General features: G+C 36.2%; 1 long non-coding RNA gene across 1 annotated transcript; it reads left to right on the top strand.

Moving 5' to 3' along the window:
* Positions 1–6: 6 nt before the first annotated feature.
* Positions 7–11,318, top strand: LOC113423384 (uncharacterized). The gene is made up of 2 exons (XR_015748842.1): positions 7–469; positions 11,039–11,318. It is a non-coding gene; the product is annotated as an uncharacterized LOC113423384 (long non-coding RNA).
* Positions 11,319–15,504: the final 4,186 nt, after the last annotated feature.

Here is a 15,504-nt window from a genome sequence, read left to right as displayed (position 1 = left end):
GAGGCCGTAGAGAAAGGGGGCTGTATAAAAAGCTGAGAAGCGACAGGCCAACCAAGTGCGGGGAAGGCTTGGGAGCGGGGTTCAGGGCAGGAAAGTCTCTTAATTTGTTCAGAGCTGAATTCTAGGTTCAAGGAAAGGGGGGAAGTAATTGGGGTTCCGTCTTAGAACTGGGTCAGAGATCCAAAGAGTTCAAAAATTGCCTTCCTGCCAGAAAAAAACCCAGAAGACTTCAGTTTTTCGAGAACGAATGGAAGTGAAGGAGCATGGGATGATAGTAATGTAATTATTATAAATGATTATCTCAGCTCCAAAGAAATGATTAATCAGTTCCTGAGTGGGGAAGGTGGTGGAGCAGAAGAGAAAGGGTGATTTAGTTCTGAAACGGGATTTGGTTTGACAGCTTGGCTCATCTGGGACCCTTCGGTTTTCAGGGAGGCTGAAAATATATCAAGGAGCATAGAATAAAAGGGTAGGTATGAAATACTTTTTGGAAAATGGTCTCCATTGGGGGGGATTCTTGATGTTTCTTGCTGGGTGGCTCTCTTCCCTTCTGTTTGCATACTACAGTATTCTGGAGTAGGTGAGCATAGCTTTTCTCAGATGAGGGGCCAATATATATTTTGTGGGTTCAGTACCTTTTCCTAAAAGCTATTCTGTTTTAAAATAACAGTATTGGAAATATCTAGTGAGGTGCATCAATCAGTTGAGTTTGTCCAGACAATTTAAAAATGTCCCCTTTTTAAAGCTGCACCACCTAGCATTTAAGTTGTTAACATATTTATCTGTTAGACCCTCCTTCATCTGCTGTGTTAAAGAGCCTACTCAGTTTTTGTGATCTTGGATTAGAAATTTACTTGCTGTTTATATTAATGTGTCTTTGGCAAATGCCCTTTTTTATTTTCCTGATCATTTTTAATCTTTACAAACTGCTTTTAGGACAATAATATTTAGTTTTAATTCTTACTCCTTTATATCTATTTTCATGATAATGTACTTGTTTTAATGCACTTAATTATAACTTATCCCCCCCCCACCTCTGCAAGGTCAAGATTACTCCATTGCATGAAAAACCACAAAGATTATTATTAAGGCTAACACATTTGCAATAAGTTTTCTTGGACTACAGAAACCACATGGGTGTACCAACGGATTTATATCAAAGGTTATTCCTCAGATTTTTTTTCTATGACCTATTACTCTTAAGACAATTTAGAATTTGTAAAAATCCAATCTATTATAATTAGAACATATATACATTTATGTTATAATTAGAACAAAATATCACAAATTACTATAGTAGATCTTTCTTTAGATAGCTATTTAATTTTATTCCCATCTCAAAATCATCTTCAGTATCTTGGTCATATATATGACATTTCTTACTAAATTATTTTGGTTTTTCACATCCGATTTGATGCTCTTAACCATAATAATTTCAACTACATCCTTCCAACAGTATGTGTGTCTATGGGAGGTAAACACTCTCTTAATGCCACCAAATTCTGTTATGTTAAAAGTTCTCTTCTATTTTGATTTTTTGCATATAAAAATCCATAAAACTTAACAAACTGGCATAGGTACAATCTGACACTATCAAGCAACATGACATCATTCTTAAAAGACTAAAGGTAAAGAATCCTCTACTATCAACCTATTTGTTGAGGGACCTCTTCTACCCAGTTACATTTACACATCCTATCAGATCCAGTAGGAGAGGCATGTTACAGGTCCTATCTATTAAGAAATGTAATTGGACAAGATCTAGGAAGAGAGTGTTTTCTGCCATGATGTTTGCCCTCATTCTTCCAGAACTTAGATTGACCCCTACCCTTCTGGTGGGGCCTGAAGACTCGGATTTGTCATCGTGCCTGGAGGTCTGACAGTAATAGTGAGCCTTGGCAATGGTTATATTAAATGGATGTATGGTTTATATTCACCAACTGACTATGTTTCATGTTTTTCTAAACTGCTGCACCTATCCACTTACCACAGTGTGGAGGGCTCATAAATTCTCCAAATGCTATGAACCTATGCAGCCACTCAGCCAAGGAGAATTGTCCATCATTTCATGAGGAATATCCTTTGAGCCACTAAATCCATGCATAATCTATAACTTAGATGAAACACTTTTTTCACTTGAAGAATACTATTAGTCCTTAAACTACACCCAGGCATTTAGTAATCTTTCAAAGTTATGATATTGCTGATAGTTAACTGGTAGTTATGACCAATCCTTGAAATTCTGGCCATTGCAACATCCTCTTGGTAATGTAATCAAAATTTAGATGCTTGGTAACAACCCGCATTTATGACCAGTTACAGCATCCCATGAGCACAACTGAGACTGCTGAAACTGTTAAGCAGTGCAGTCATGTGTTTTGCATGACCTCTTTACTTGATGAAAATCCTGGTCCCAATTAGAATCATAATCCACTGACTTCCTATACTTTCAAGATACTATCTAGAATAGACATGCTATTTCTAACACATCATATCCTGGAACAATTAGCAACACAGTTCATACCAAATCCAACTATGTTTTTAAAAATACTGCACAGATATTCCCAGATGGATATTGTACTGTTAAATTTCTACATTGAAAGCTATCACTAATAAGCCAAAGCCACAAATGTGTATTCTCCTGATACAACAATATTAATAGAGCAGAATGCCATTCAGGATCCCAAGAACAACAGCTGACGATGGAGGGCAGTTGTCATGAGTACAATTGATTATGTTAAGGAAGTCAAGTAACTCTCCAACCAACTACTATGTACAAACAAGAACTACCATCCGACTCTTTATGGCAATAGTTGGTTGGCAACTGCTAGAGATGGAATGTTAGGCAAAGGAGATGATACTCTGCCAATTATGCAGTTTAGTTACTGTTCTGTTCCTGTTTAGTAGTAATAGATTTCCCATAGCCTGGCTGATTGTGAGGATGGACAATAAGCATTGAAAAGTACATTGAGCTTGACAAATATACAATGATTCTTTAAAAACACTGTAGTATTAAACTACAGGAAATAAATACTTTATTATTTAATAAATAAACAAGAAAATGGATGATAGTTATTCAATAAAATAAAAAATTAGCTCATGTAAACCTAAACCATAATGATGACCCTTCTGAACGAAATAGTTAAAAATGTTATTAAAGCACAAGTACAATGCAGTTCCATGACTACAATCAAAGAAATTTGGGACTGAGCAAAGCTTTGGTAAAAAAAAGTAATTTAGAGATCAAACTTATATACTTAAGGAGAAAATGTATTGAATGTTAGTTTTCTCCAGGGTGGAAAATGTTGAAAATCAACTTCATTTTCAGATCTGAGTTTTCCTTGAGGAGTTATCCCAAGGCATATCTCAAAATGGTGGGTAGAACTCAACTCAGCCAGAAAACACAACTTTTGACCAAAGATACCAAGATGCCATATATCATTAAAAAGACAATAACCATAGACAATGGTCCTGTTGATTGGGTATGATAATGTTTGCAATTCAGTATGCCTGTTGAATGCTAGATTGGGGATCCTCCAGTAGTATCAGTTTGTCTAGCTGGTTGTCCATCCAATTTGTCAGCCCTGCCAGGTAAACCAGATAGGAAACAAACTAGAGGAGGTAATTTTACACTATTGCAAGGCTACATTAACAGAATTTTGCAATTCTGAAGGAACAGATTTCTTCCCCAATCTGATCAAAACAAATTGTAAAACTTTATTATTGCTTACAATACTGTATTTAGTATGCTGTTCTTTATTACTACTTATAGTAATACTTTCAAAAGATGAGAGGAAGTTTGTGGGCCTTCTAGTTGCCTTGAAGGTAGGATTTTTTTTCAAATGATATGTGTTAGTCATTGAAGTATACAAGATTTCCAGACAGAAATGGAATATAGGGTAGAGTATGGGTTGTTTGTCAGGAACCTCGTAGGGGGGCCAACCCCCACCCCCCCGCGGGACCAAACACAAAAAAAAAAAAAAAAAAAAGGAGGGGGGAAGGGGGGGCCCCCCCACCCCAACCCAAAAAAAAAAAAAACCCCCCCCCTCCCCCCCCCCCCCCCCCCCCCCCCCCCCCCCCCCCCCCCCCCCCCCCCCCCCCCCCCACCCTTCCCCCCCAACCCCCCCCCCCCCCCCCCCCCCCCCTTTGGCTGCTGAATAATGTCAATTTGAGTTCTAATATTCAAAAGTGCTGGAATGAATTGTGAGAAGTTAAACAACATATTTTAAAAAACTAAGGAAAATAATGTATACTTAACTATTCTGAACCTTTAAATGAAGTAGCAAAGTTGTTCAATATTTGTAACTAATTACAAGTAACTAGACAACCTGTGAGCCATTGGCTCATACTTTCAAAGATAATTCCTTACCAGATTCTTCAAAGCGTTCAACAGTGAAAGAGCTTCTAATGTGTTGCCTTCACTGTATCTACCTTGAAAATAACCCATGTTGAACTGTAAAGCATTGTCAAACATCAGTACAAGAAATGTTTTATGACATTTGGCATTAGGTCATAAACTGTTTTGTGATAATATTTTATATCCTAAACTGTTTTATAAAACTTGCCAAATTTTAATTCCATGGAAATTATAGGTCACAGGTTTTGGATTCATTCTATAAGTTAACCCATTTGAAGTACCTTGGTTCAAAAATAGTTGTCCCATGATGCACCATTTCGTCCAGTTAAAGGATAAGGGAACAAGAGTTTTAGTAATATATAGATTAAAACAAACTTCTTATAGTTTTTCCAGTGTCTTTAACAAATTCAGTAATCCAGTTTAGACCAATAGCTTCTGAAAAAATGAAAAATATGAAAACTATTATAAAGAAAATGCTTCCAAAAATTCCCTCAACTTACATTTTGTTCCTGAAGTCAATAACACAACATTTTCATATTTGGCCTGAAATGAAAACATATCCGAGTGAGAATAACAAATACTAGGGGAAAAAATGTCAAATAATGAAATAAATTATAAAATTACATTTATTTTAATTAAAACATTTAATATCTATGAATTTAGAAACAATACGTATTATTTATATTTCTGCTGGAATCCACTAATTCCTTTTGGTTTAGAGTCATAAAACATTTTAAAAATTGAGCACAATAAAAAATAATAAAAAGGTATTCTCTATTGATAACAACTATATGGCATCACTGTAGCACACAAACCAACTAAAGCCCTCCAAAATAACCTAAGTAAACCAAATTACCCAACAGTACCGGAAGAAAAAACAAGAGTCACCTACAACATATAGTATAGGGACTGCAATAGCCACTACTTAAAACAAACAGGCAGAAAACTAACAGCGCATCCATGGACAACTATCAGTGAGAAGACATGATGAAAATTCCTTAATTTCACAACATGCGGACATATTTAACTAGGTTTCAACTGGGAAACTGAGGATCCTAGACCAAGCCAAGTCCCAAAACGCTAAAGAATTCCTGGAAGCCTGGCACTCAGACAGATCGGCCATCAACAAGCATATCGAAATAAAGAACATCTACACAACATTCAATAAAAAAAAAAAAAAAAAGGAAATAAATGTTGACAGAAAATAATCTATCAAAGGAAATTGGATGGTTACTTCTAGAACAATTAAGAGATACCTAACATGAAATCAATATATGATTTGATAAATAATTGCTAATTCTGCCTTTAAGTATTTAATTGTAATTAAAATGGCACCATCTAGCGCAGTGGTAGCTAACCTTTTCGGCACTTAGTGCCAAAATGGGAGCGCATGTATGCATGCACCGCAAACCAGAAGAGCAACTCCCTTATGCGTTAGAGTGCCAGAAACTGGAAGCCTAGTTTCCTGGCGCGCGCATGCATGCCAGCCACCTGGTCTTCCAGTTTCTAACTTGTGCAAAGATCAGCTGGGTGGCACGCACATGAGCTCTGGGGAGCTGCTCTTCCGGTTTCTGGTGCTCACGTGCGTGTGAAGACCAGCTGGCTGGTGTACACGTGCACACTGGGGGAGCTGCTCTTCCGCTTTCCAGTGCTCCCACACACGTGAGGACCAGATGGCTCATGCACGCAGCAGAACCCAAAAGAGCAACATGCAATGGCTGGCATGCTCAGAGAGATGGCTCTGCATGCCACTTCCAGCATGCGTGGCATAGGTCAAGTGCCTCAACTAATGCATATTCTCAGGCTTCTCATTTGTCAAGTTGAAATAGGAGCAAAAGCAATATTGAAAGAAAAATTAGTTGGCATGTACAACATATAATCCTGTCCTCACACATTCTGATTTCCTTATGCATCCTAGTCTTTATTTTGAACCATGTTTTCTTCAATTTTTGAGTCAAATCATGGTTAAATATTAGAACTATTTTGGGAATCAAGGGTGATATGAAGGTTTTGTCCACATGCAGCTATACATAAAACTGTTCTCATACTCTCTTCAGCCTTATACTGGTTGGGTCTCACACTATCTTAAACCTAATTTTAACCATAATTTAACTGTGGTTTAATAAAGCAAAACTTGCTAGGTTTGCACTACGTGCTAAGACATAAGATGTTTTCAGAATGGAAATTAGAATTAGAATACTGTGTGTGATTAGACACACAAGGAATTTGTCTCTGGTGTAGAAGCTCTCAATGTACATAATAATAATCATAATAACACCAGTAAGGGGGGACTAAAGAAGGTAAGAAGGATAAATAATAATATTACAGTCATACTACATGGGAAAAAATATACATCAGACACAGTGGTGGGATTCAATTTTTTTTACTACCAGTTCTGTGGGCGTGGCTTGGTGGGCGTGGCAGGGGAAGAATACTGTAAAATCTCCAGTCAGAAGTGGTATTTGCCGGTTCTCTGAAGTACTCAAAATTTCTGCTACCGGTTCTCCAGAACTGGTCAGAACCTGCTGAATACCATTTCTGATCAGACAGCACTGTGAGAATTAGGTGCTCAGCAGATTGATTCCATGAAGGGAAAAAAAGCTCCCTTTCGCTAATTGTTTTGGCATACAATGTGCCCTATAGCGCCATCCTGAGGGAGGGAGATGAAATAGTTTATGTTCAGGATGTGAGTCTGTAGATATCTTTTCAGTTGAATTAATAGTTGAGCTCATAAAATATGGAAAGTCAGATTCGTATTTTGCTTTAACATGATTGTGAGGGCATGATTCTATACTTTCAAAACCCCAGATACAAAAAAAAAGTACCTGATAAGCACCTTCCTAAATCAGTCTCCGAATGAATCTTTTTTTCCCCTTATTTCCTTTTTAGAATCAGATTGCAGAAAGTCTGCAGCTCCTGTGTGCCATTTTTGGATATGCAGAGAAAAAAATGCTCTTCTCTTATCCTCATCATTCTTTAATCCGTCAGGAAAGCATGGGGAGCGTGAGCAACCTTAAGATCATTCTGTACCTTTGATCTTAATTTCCAGATCCTGTAATTTCTTTAAAGTATACATACTTTTCTCTTTCTCACCACCAAACACACAGAGTTATTGGAGTGTCAAACAGGATTTTAATGAGTCCCATTAGAGAGTGGGTAAAGCAGCTGTTCAATTTAATTTCTGTAAATAATTCTACATGATCCATTGCTAAGATTTTAAAAACCACCACTAGAGCTCTTCTGTTTCCTCTCATATCAGTTAGAAAACAAGTTTGTAAAGCAAATAATTTTCCATTAAAAATCTTATACAGGTCTTCATTGTGAATCAAAGGCTAGGTGGCACTTTGCATCACCTTGACAGTCTCATTTTAATTATACTGACACAATATAAATTGATTCTGAGAACAATCCTTTATATGGATCTTTCTTTCTTTCTTTCCTTCCTTCCTTCCTTCCTTCCGGCTCATGAAAACATTTACACAGCAAAATACATCAATAGTATATTCAAGATTAACCTTACATACAATTCATTTCATGCTGGAGGGATGATATAATCACAATTAAAATACAGTGATCCAACAAAAAGTGTAGTTGAAGTCTTTTTTTTCTTTTCTACATCAAGCAATGTGTGTTAAGAAATATAAAGAATAAGCAAGATGCTGCATTCCTGCACATTGCTTATAATATAACACCAATAAACAAGTAAGAAACTTCAATAAAGATATTTGGACCATTGGATAGCAGTGTTATCAAAGGAGATTGTAAAATAAGTCCTCCCCAACTGTCTTCCATATGAAGGCTGTTCAGAACCTATTTAAAAAATTGTGGACAGCCTTATTATTTGGACTTTTAAAGATGGTGGACAAGTTTCTTTAAAAGAGTTATCATTAAACTTGGCATTTAGGGAGTGAACCAATAACTGAAAGAAAAGAAAAAAAAGGTGGAATTTATGGCCATTTCTCACGACTGATGACATAAATTGGGAGATCTTGAGATCAGTATTGGAACTTTGCTTTTTAACTTGTCTATAACTTGCTTTTTGTTTTTAGGAAGCATCATGGCTTAAACATTTTAAACATCATTTGTTCTTTGGTAACTTTGAAAGGGGAAATTATTCTGGACAGTGAACTTTGCTGGTGCATCCCCTGTTTGAAGCAGCAAGTGGAATTATAGCTGCATAAATCAGCTTTAAGTCTTTGACTTACAACTATAATGGAGCTTGTCCATTATGGCTGCAAGTCATAATGGTAATTAAGCAAGGTGCCAGGTGTGAGCTGGGGAGGTGGGGCATTATGGCCCTGGATGATTGCATTTGGATCCAATGTACTCCTTGCCTTCTTTATATGGTACAGAGGCCTATGATACTTTCCCACTTCTAGCATGGTGCCACATAGCCTCCATGTAGGAAAGTCATGTGGTGGAGTGGCTGCTTTCCAAAGGAGGTCTAAGTGGATCAGGCTGCAATGAGGGGTGGGAAAGAGGGTGTGGCAATGGAGCTAGCACCCAAAGGCTTCTCTTTTTTTTTAAACCTGGTAGGGTGAAGTTATCCTGCCATCTGGTTGTCAACATTTAAGAACCATTCAAAATTACAACAGCACAAAAAAGAGATTTGTAACTGGTCCTCACACTCCTTCTGAATCTAAAGATGAATGGCAGCATTTCCTTCAAGAATGGTACTGGGTATAGCCAATCTGAAGTCCTCACATTCCTTCTGAATCTAAAGATGAATGGCAGCATTTCCTTCAAGAATGGTACTGGGTATAGCCAATCTGAAGTTCTTCTCACACGTTGTTTTACTAAATACATGGATAGGGAAAATTCATGTAAACAGTCTACTTGTTCCAATTGTGTGATTTGATCCCTTCATCCTCTCCCCTACACCAATTTCAAAACAGTTGAATGTTAGCCTTCTCCAGAACAGATTCTACATGTAACACAACCATCTGAACTGTAGGGGACAAGATGGAACAACATTTGGTGATGGATAACAGATAATCAGAGTTTGAAGGGACCTTGTAGGTCATCAAGTCCAGCCCCCTGCCCAAGCAGGAGACCCTACACTATTTCTGACAAATGGCAGTCCAATCTCTTCTTGAAAGTCTCAAGTGATGGTGCTCCCGCAACTTCCGAGGGCAAGCTGTTCCATTGGTTGGTTGTTCTCACTGTCAGAAAGATTCTCCTTATTTCCAGGTTAATGCAGTGGGGTGATGCAGTGGGGTTGGCGAAACAGTGTATGTCAATTTGTGTATGCTTTTATGTCTTTTTCTACATAACATATATGTAAGAGGATTACAAGGAGAAGCGTTTGTATATCTGAAAATTTCTTGTCCTCGGATTCCAGAGTTTATTTCAAGGATTGTGATTAGTGCAAGATTCAATCTGGGTCAGTCACCAGGACCAGAGGTGACTAATACAGACTGGATCCTGAAACATTATCCTGGTACATGTATATTCACCTTCATTTGTGACTGTGATTACAGTTTATGAATGGATTTGCTGTGAAATTCATTTATATTCTAGAACTGCTCACAGTTATCTGTATAGACACCTCAAAATAATTGTTTTTAGTGAAATGAAAAAGTGTTCATTCCTTCTTAGATTTTTGTATAACTTTGTTATCAAATGTTATCAGAGCCTCATGGGGAGTTTTTATAGATATCTAAGTGAACAGATAACACCATACTTTAGTGCTCTTTTTATTTCATATATAAAAACATGAGAAGAAAAAGAGCAAAAGAAAACAAATAGTCACCAATGGGCAGTTTCCTAGTGTGAAAAAGTAATAGTCCCCTGGATTCAAAAACTGGTTCCTCTACCTTTAGTTACAGTAATTGCAATAAAGCTTTTTCGGTAATTCTTGATCAGTCTCATATTGCTGTGCAAGAGTTATGGCACATTCTTCCATGGCAAACAGTTCACTCAGTAACATTTAAGAGCTTTCCAGTATAAACAGCCCATTTTGGATCCCGCCACAATATTTCTGTGAGGTTTAGGTCTGGACCTCGACTTGGTTATCCCAAAATAACAGATTTGTTCTTCCTTTACATAACTCCTTACATGTTTGATATTGTTGCCTTCTTCCACTTCAGTTTATGGCCTAATGTTCTCTCATAGCATTCCCGAAGTAGAATTCATATTTCCTTCAGTGAAGGCAAGCAAGCAAGGCATTGAGGCAGCAAAGCCTCTGTCAACCCATGGCAGTACTACCTCCATCCTTGATAGTCAATATAAGATTCTTACGATGGAATACAGCGTTTTGTTTCCAACAGACATATAGCCAAAAAATACCATGTTTGATACATCTGTCCCTAGATTTATGGAAAGTCATTGCGGGTGTTAGTTTTCAGAAGATGATCGTCATTTGTCTTAGTGAGCCACTTTCCTACTGTCCCATAATTTCCATTTTTATCATTTGTTTATAGTAGACTCATGAACACTGACTTTGGCCAAGGCAAGGAAGATCTGCAGTTCCTTCAATGTTGTTATTCTATTTGTGAGTTTCTGGATAATTTTATGCTAAGCTATCGAAGCAGTTTTCAAAAGAGAATAATTATTTGGAAGATTTATTATTGTCCCAGGTTTTCTGTATTTCAAGGATGTATCTTCAAAATAGATAAATGAAAACTTAGAACTTTAAAAATAGTTAAATGTAATTTTTTTCAGAATTTTTTTTTTTTGCAGAAGTCTTCAGAAATTTCTTGTGATGTGGCAGAAGATACCTCTAGAATCTGTGTGGTGAGAACATCACTGTAGTGAGAGATGTCAGTCCATGAGATATATAGTGGGGTGAGTTGGTTAGGATCAGTCCTTTTTGTACTGAATAAAGTACTTACACAACCTGTTTATTAACATTTTAATGGACTTGATTGAACTATATGCCTGCATATGTATAATTGTTTTTCCAAAGTAGTATACTGAATTTTAGGTTACATTGATTATGAAATAAATAAGCATCAACCTTTGGTATTGGTTTTCTCACACTTCCTTCCATGTATCAAGTAAGACCCATCATAAGCTTTGATAATAATCAGTGACAAAGATATGCAAAAATTCAGAAAATCCAAAAGGGGATGAATACTTTTTATAAAAGTTACAATTTTCATCTATATAGCTAATGAGAAGCTATCATTCAAATTTTTATTACTGAATTGTAATTCAAAAGACAGACTCTTAATCAGTTTTGGTAAGAAGTGAATCTTAAATTTTTTTTTCATGCTTTCCCAATTTAAAGAACTTTGAATTACAATCCTTGTAATGATTAATCACATTGCTGCCTAATAATATACATCAGGTTGGTATTCCATAAAGATGCTCAGTGCTAAAGCATATCATACATTCAGAAAAACCTTAATAAAATCCCTGGGATTGCTCCATAGGCATAAATCTGTACTATATGTGTTGTAAATAAGGAGAACACCTGAAGGAAGACATAGTTTCATTTATTATTTCTCTATAAAAATATTACTCATTTTTACCAGGGATTCGAAAGGGACTTTTTATTTAATATGATGTGAAGTATTTTAATTTCCCCATGTAGATGATTTATCATTCAGCAATTTGGCATAAACAAATAGCTTACTGTTTTGTTTTTAAAAGCACAGTTGGATAAAATAGCAGTTTAAAAAATTCTGTATTTCATGTCAAAAACTTTTCTCAAGGGCTTTGCTCATTTTCCTGAGGACCAATTTTGTTTTTCATTTAGGCATGTTTAAGATTTTAGGCACAATAATATACTTAAGAGTCTGCAGGACTTTTACAGAACTTGCAACTTGATGTCAAGATGCCACCTGCTACACTGTACCAATAAACTGTAAGGAAGTTTAAAATACAGCTTTACGTCAGGATTCCATAACTTTTACATAGCAGAGTATTTCGTGCTCTGACAGAATGTTTTTTGAGGTATCTTCTAAAATTGTAATTCTAAAATTAAAATCAAAACAATCAAGTGAGCACTGGCTTAAAACAGTTTTTTGGCACGAAAAAAGTAAAACGAGAAGTCACCACTGCCATCTATTGGAGAGAAAATAACATTGCACAGAATTAAACTATCTTTCCTAAACTTCAAGGTACTATAGAAAATGGAAGATGTTTTTCTTATTAAGCTCATAAAGTATTTTTTTTAAGAATAGCTTAGTCTTTTTTCAGATGCAGTCTGAATTTATATGCTTTATTATGGTGATTATTGCATTATTACTATTATAAATTTATTATTTGAGGGCGGAGCTTCTCTACATGCAGGTTTCCTGCTTTGTTATTTACCCTGAGAAATTCTAGCCCTTTTCCTGTGACAGTGAAAGGAGAACTAGATCTTATTGTCAGCTATTACAGCCAGTACACTTTTCCCCCTTTGATTAAATAAAAATCCAAAATAGCAATAATAACAAGTACATTTAAACAGTTCAGTAAGAAAAATAAGTAATATAAAAAAATATTTCTTATCATTATAGATATTTATCCATAGGTGCAGTCTCCAAAGGCCTTCCAGAAAAGTCAGGTTTTTATTTAACTCCTGGAAGGCTGTTAGAATGAAGGCCAGAGGGTGAAAAACTTGGAGTGTTATATATGTCACCCTAAGGTTTTGGAGAAGTGGAATATAAGTTTATCAAATAATAAAACAACAACACAATACTAAATCAAATAAAAACTGCATACACACACACACACACATACATGGTATACTTTTATATATGAACTGATTTTGTGTGTGTGTATATATACACATATACATACACATACGCAAAATCAGGTCATATATAAAAGTATATTATCTAAAGCAGAAGTAAAACATTTTGAATATCCATACTTAATATTTCTACCCCAAAATATATTTGCAAGTGTGGAAATATATTAGATGTTACTATTTATTGTAAAAAATATAAACCAACAAACTAACTGGACAATTTTTCAAAATTCTGTGTCAGCATTGGCTGAAAAGTTATTTCCTATTCTTTTAAATATGACTGAGTTAAAGGAAAATGTTAGATTGCAGTTAGTGGTAAAAGGAAACTAGGCCACCAAAGAATACAGTGGCTTGACATTATCAAAGATGACACCAGCCAGAGCATAGAAAAATTCAAGAAGTATAAAATTGGAAGATGTGGAGGGATCTGGGCCATAGAATTCCCAAGTCAGACACAACTGAATGGATAACATCATCATCATTACTGTTTGGTTAAATTGGAAAATTAACTCAGTTATCTAAGGCGGTGCTTGGTTTCCTCTTGCCATGCATTTTGTCTATATGGCCAGTAGATGGCAACCCTCTATTTTAAAATGTTTCTACTTTGACTCCAGGCTTCTATCAGAAGCAAAGACTATTCTCAGGCATTGTGCAAATGTGATCAAACAGATATAGATCCTTTCAGATTAGCTACTACTGATTAATCATTCTGATGGTTAAGTCACTAAGTGTATAGCCAAATTCAGACATTTTGGAATCTGTTCTTCTTAACTCACAGATTTAGAATTTGTTCTTTATTTTTTAGATTAGATGTATGAGAAGCTTCACAGAAGCAAATTGTCCCCTTGAGACTACTTCATATTAGCTAACAGCAGCAATGTGACTTTTCAGCCACTTTTAATGCCAGTGTTGAAGCACAAATCAACAGTCTTCTCAGACCCTGGCCAAGGCAGCCACCTACAGTTAATCAGAAGCCAGAGTTTGTGGGATGTGTCAGTAATCAGGAGTTCAGAGAAACACTTATCATCGGACAAACTAGGAGACAGACTAAGAAACCTTTGAGAATTCAGTGTCTAGAATTCAGACTACTAGGAAACTGAAGATGTTTTATTCAGTCTGGTTAAGGTGGAAGGAAGATTTCTTATATTCTTTCCTTCAATAATCACCTAGCTGAAATGCCAAGTCACTGTAGAACTCCAAATAATTCACTGAAAAAACAAACAACAAAATTCATTCTCACAGTTTATGATATCTGATTATGATAATGCAGTGAAAAAAATGAGTGGTGATTTGCCCTGGTATTTCAAGCATCCTAAAGATCTTTACTTTAAAAATAGCTTGTTCTCGAATAGAATAGAATTCTTTATTGGCCAAGTGTGATAGGACACACAAGGAATTTGTCTTGGTGCAAATGCTGTCAGTGTACATAAAAGAAAATATACATCAAGAGTTAAGAATCATAACGTACAACAATAATAGTCATAGGGTACAATAAGCAATCAAATCATACTAGTCAATATAAATCGTAAGGATACAAGCGACAAAGTTACAGCTATATACCAATGAGTTCAAGTTCAGATTCTAGGAGACTGATTGAAAGATCTCCTTTTGAAACCTTACAATTGAACTGCAGTTAGACATACTGTATATACCGCCCCATAATGTTTTATAGCCCTCTCTGGGTGCTTTACAGTCACAGCTTAATTGCCCCATCCCTGGAAGGATGGAAGGCTGTGAGAACCTTGAGCCCCATCAGGAACAAACTCCAGGCTGTGGGCAGTGTTTGCCTATAATACTGCATTCTCACCACTGTGCCACTAGGGATCACAAACTATGTTGATCAAGAAGCAATAGTCCAAATAGAATGAGGTAAAAAAGAAATGCAAAGATATAAAACAAGGCTGCATGTTTTCCTGAAGGACCTATAGAAGATTTTTAGAGATACTGCAGAGATACTAAGTTCCAACTTGTTCAGACTAAGTTGGATGGTGAAGAAACAAACAGAAAGAAAAGAAATCCTTTTGAATTCTGGCATGACATACAGCCATGGGTATCACTCCAACAATGATGAGAGCAAATGCAGTTCAGGATGACCATGCACAGAGTTGTCATGAGTCAACTATAATGTAATATGATTTACTAGTATAAAACACATTTTTTTAAAAAAAATGGTTGGTGCAAATTCAAGTGGATTCCAAATTGTAGCCAATCAGCTATGAACATCAATTTGGGAATCCAGGAAATAAAACAATATATGTGAATTCAGTTGAAAGGCTGGTGGTTCTGTTCTGTTTCATCACTGTTACATGTGATGTTACCTTGTAAGGCAAGAAGTCTCAGAGTACATATCCAACAGTAGCAATAACAGGGGTGCCCAGTCTTAACTGCAATTGGAATAAATGATTTTATGGTCTTGAACAAAGGGCTGAACCATGGTCAGATTTTCAGAACAGGCCACATGCAAGAA

The sequence above is a fragment of the Notechis scutatus genome, chromosome 1 (assembly GCF_049901735.1).
Source record: "Notechis scutatus isolate UNSWTSFEM ecotype Mainland chromosome 1, rNotScu1.2, whole genome shotgun sequence".
Lineage (NCBI taxonomy): Eukaryota > Metazoa > Chordata > Lepidosauria > Squamata > Elapidae > Notechis > Notechis scutatus.
This window is presented reverse-complemented; position numbering and strand designations above follow the sequence as displayed.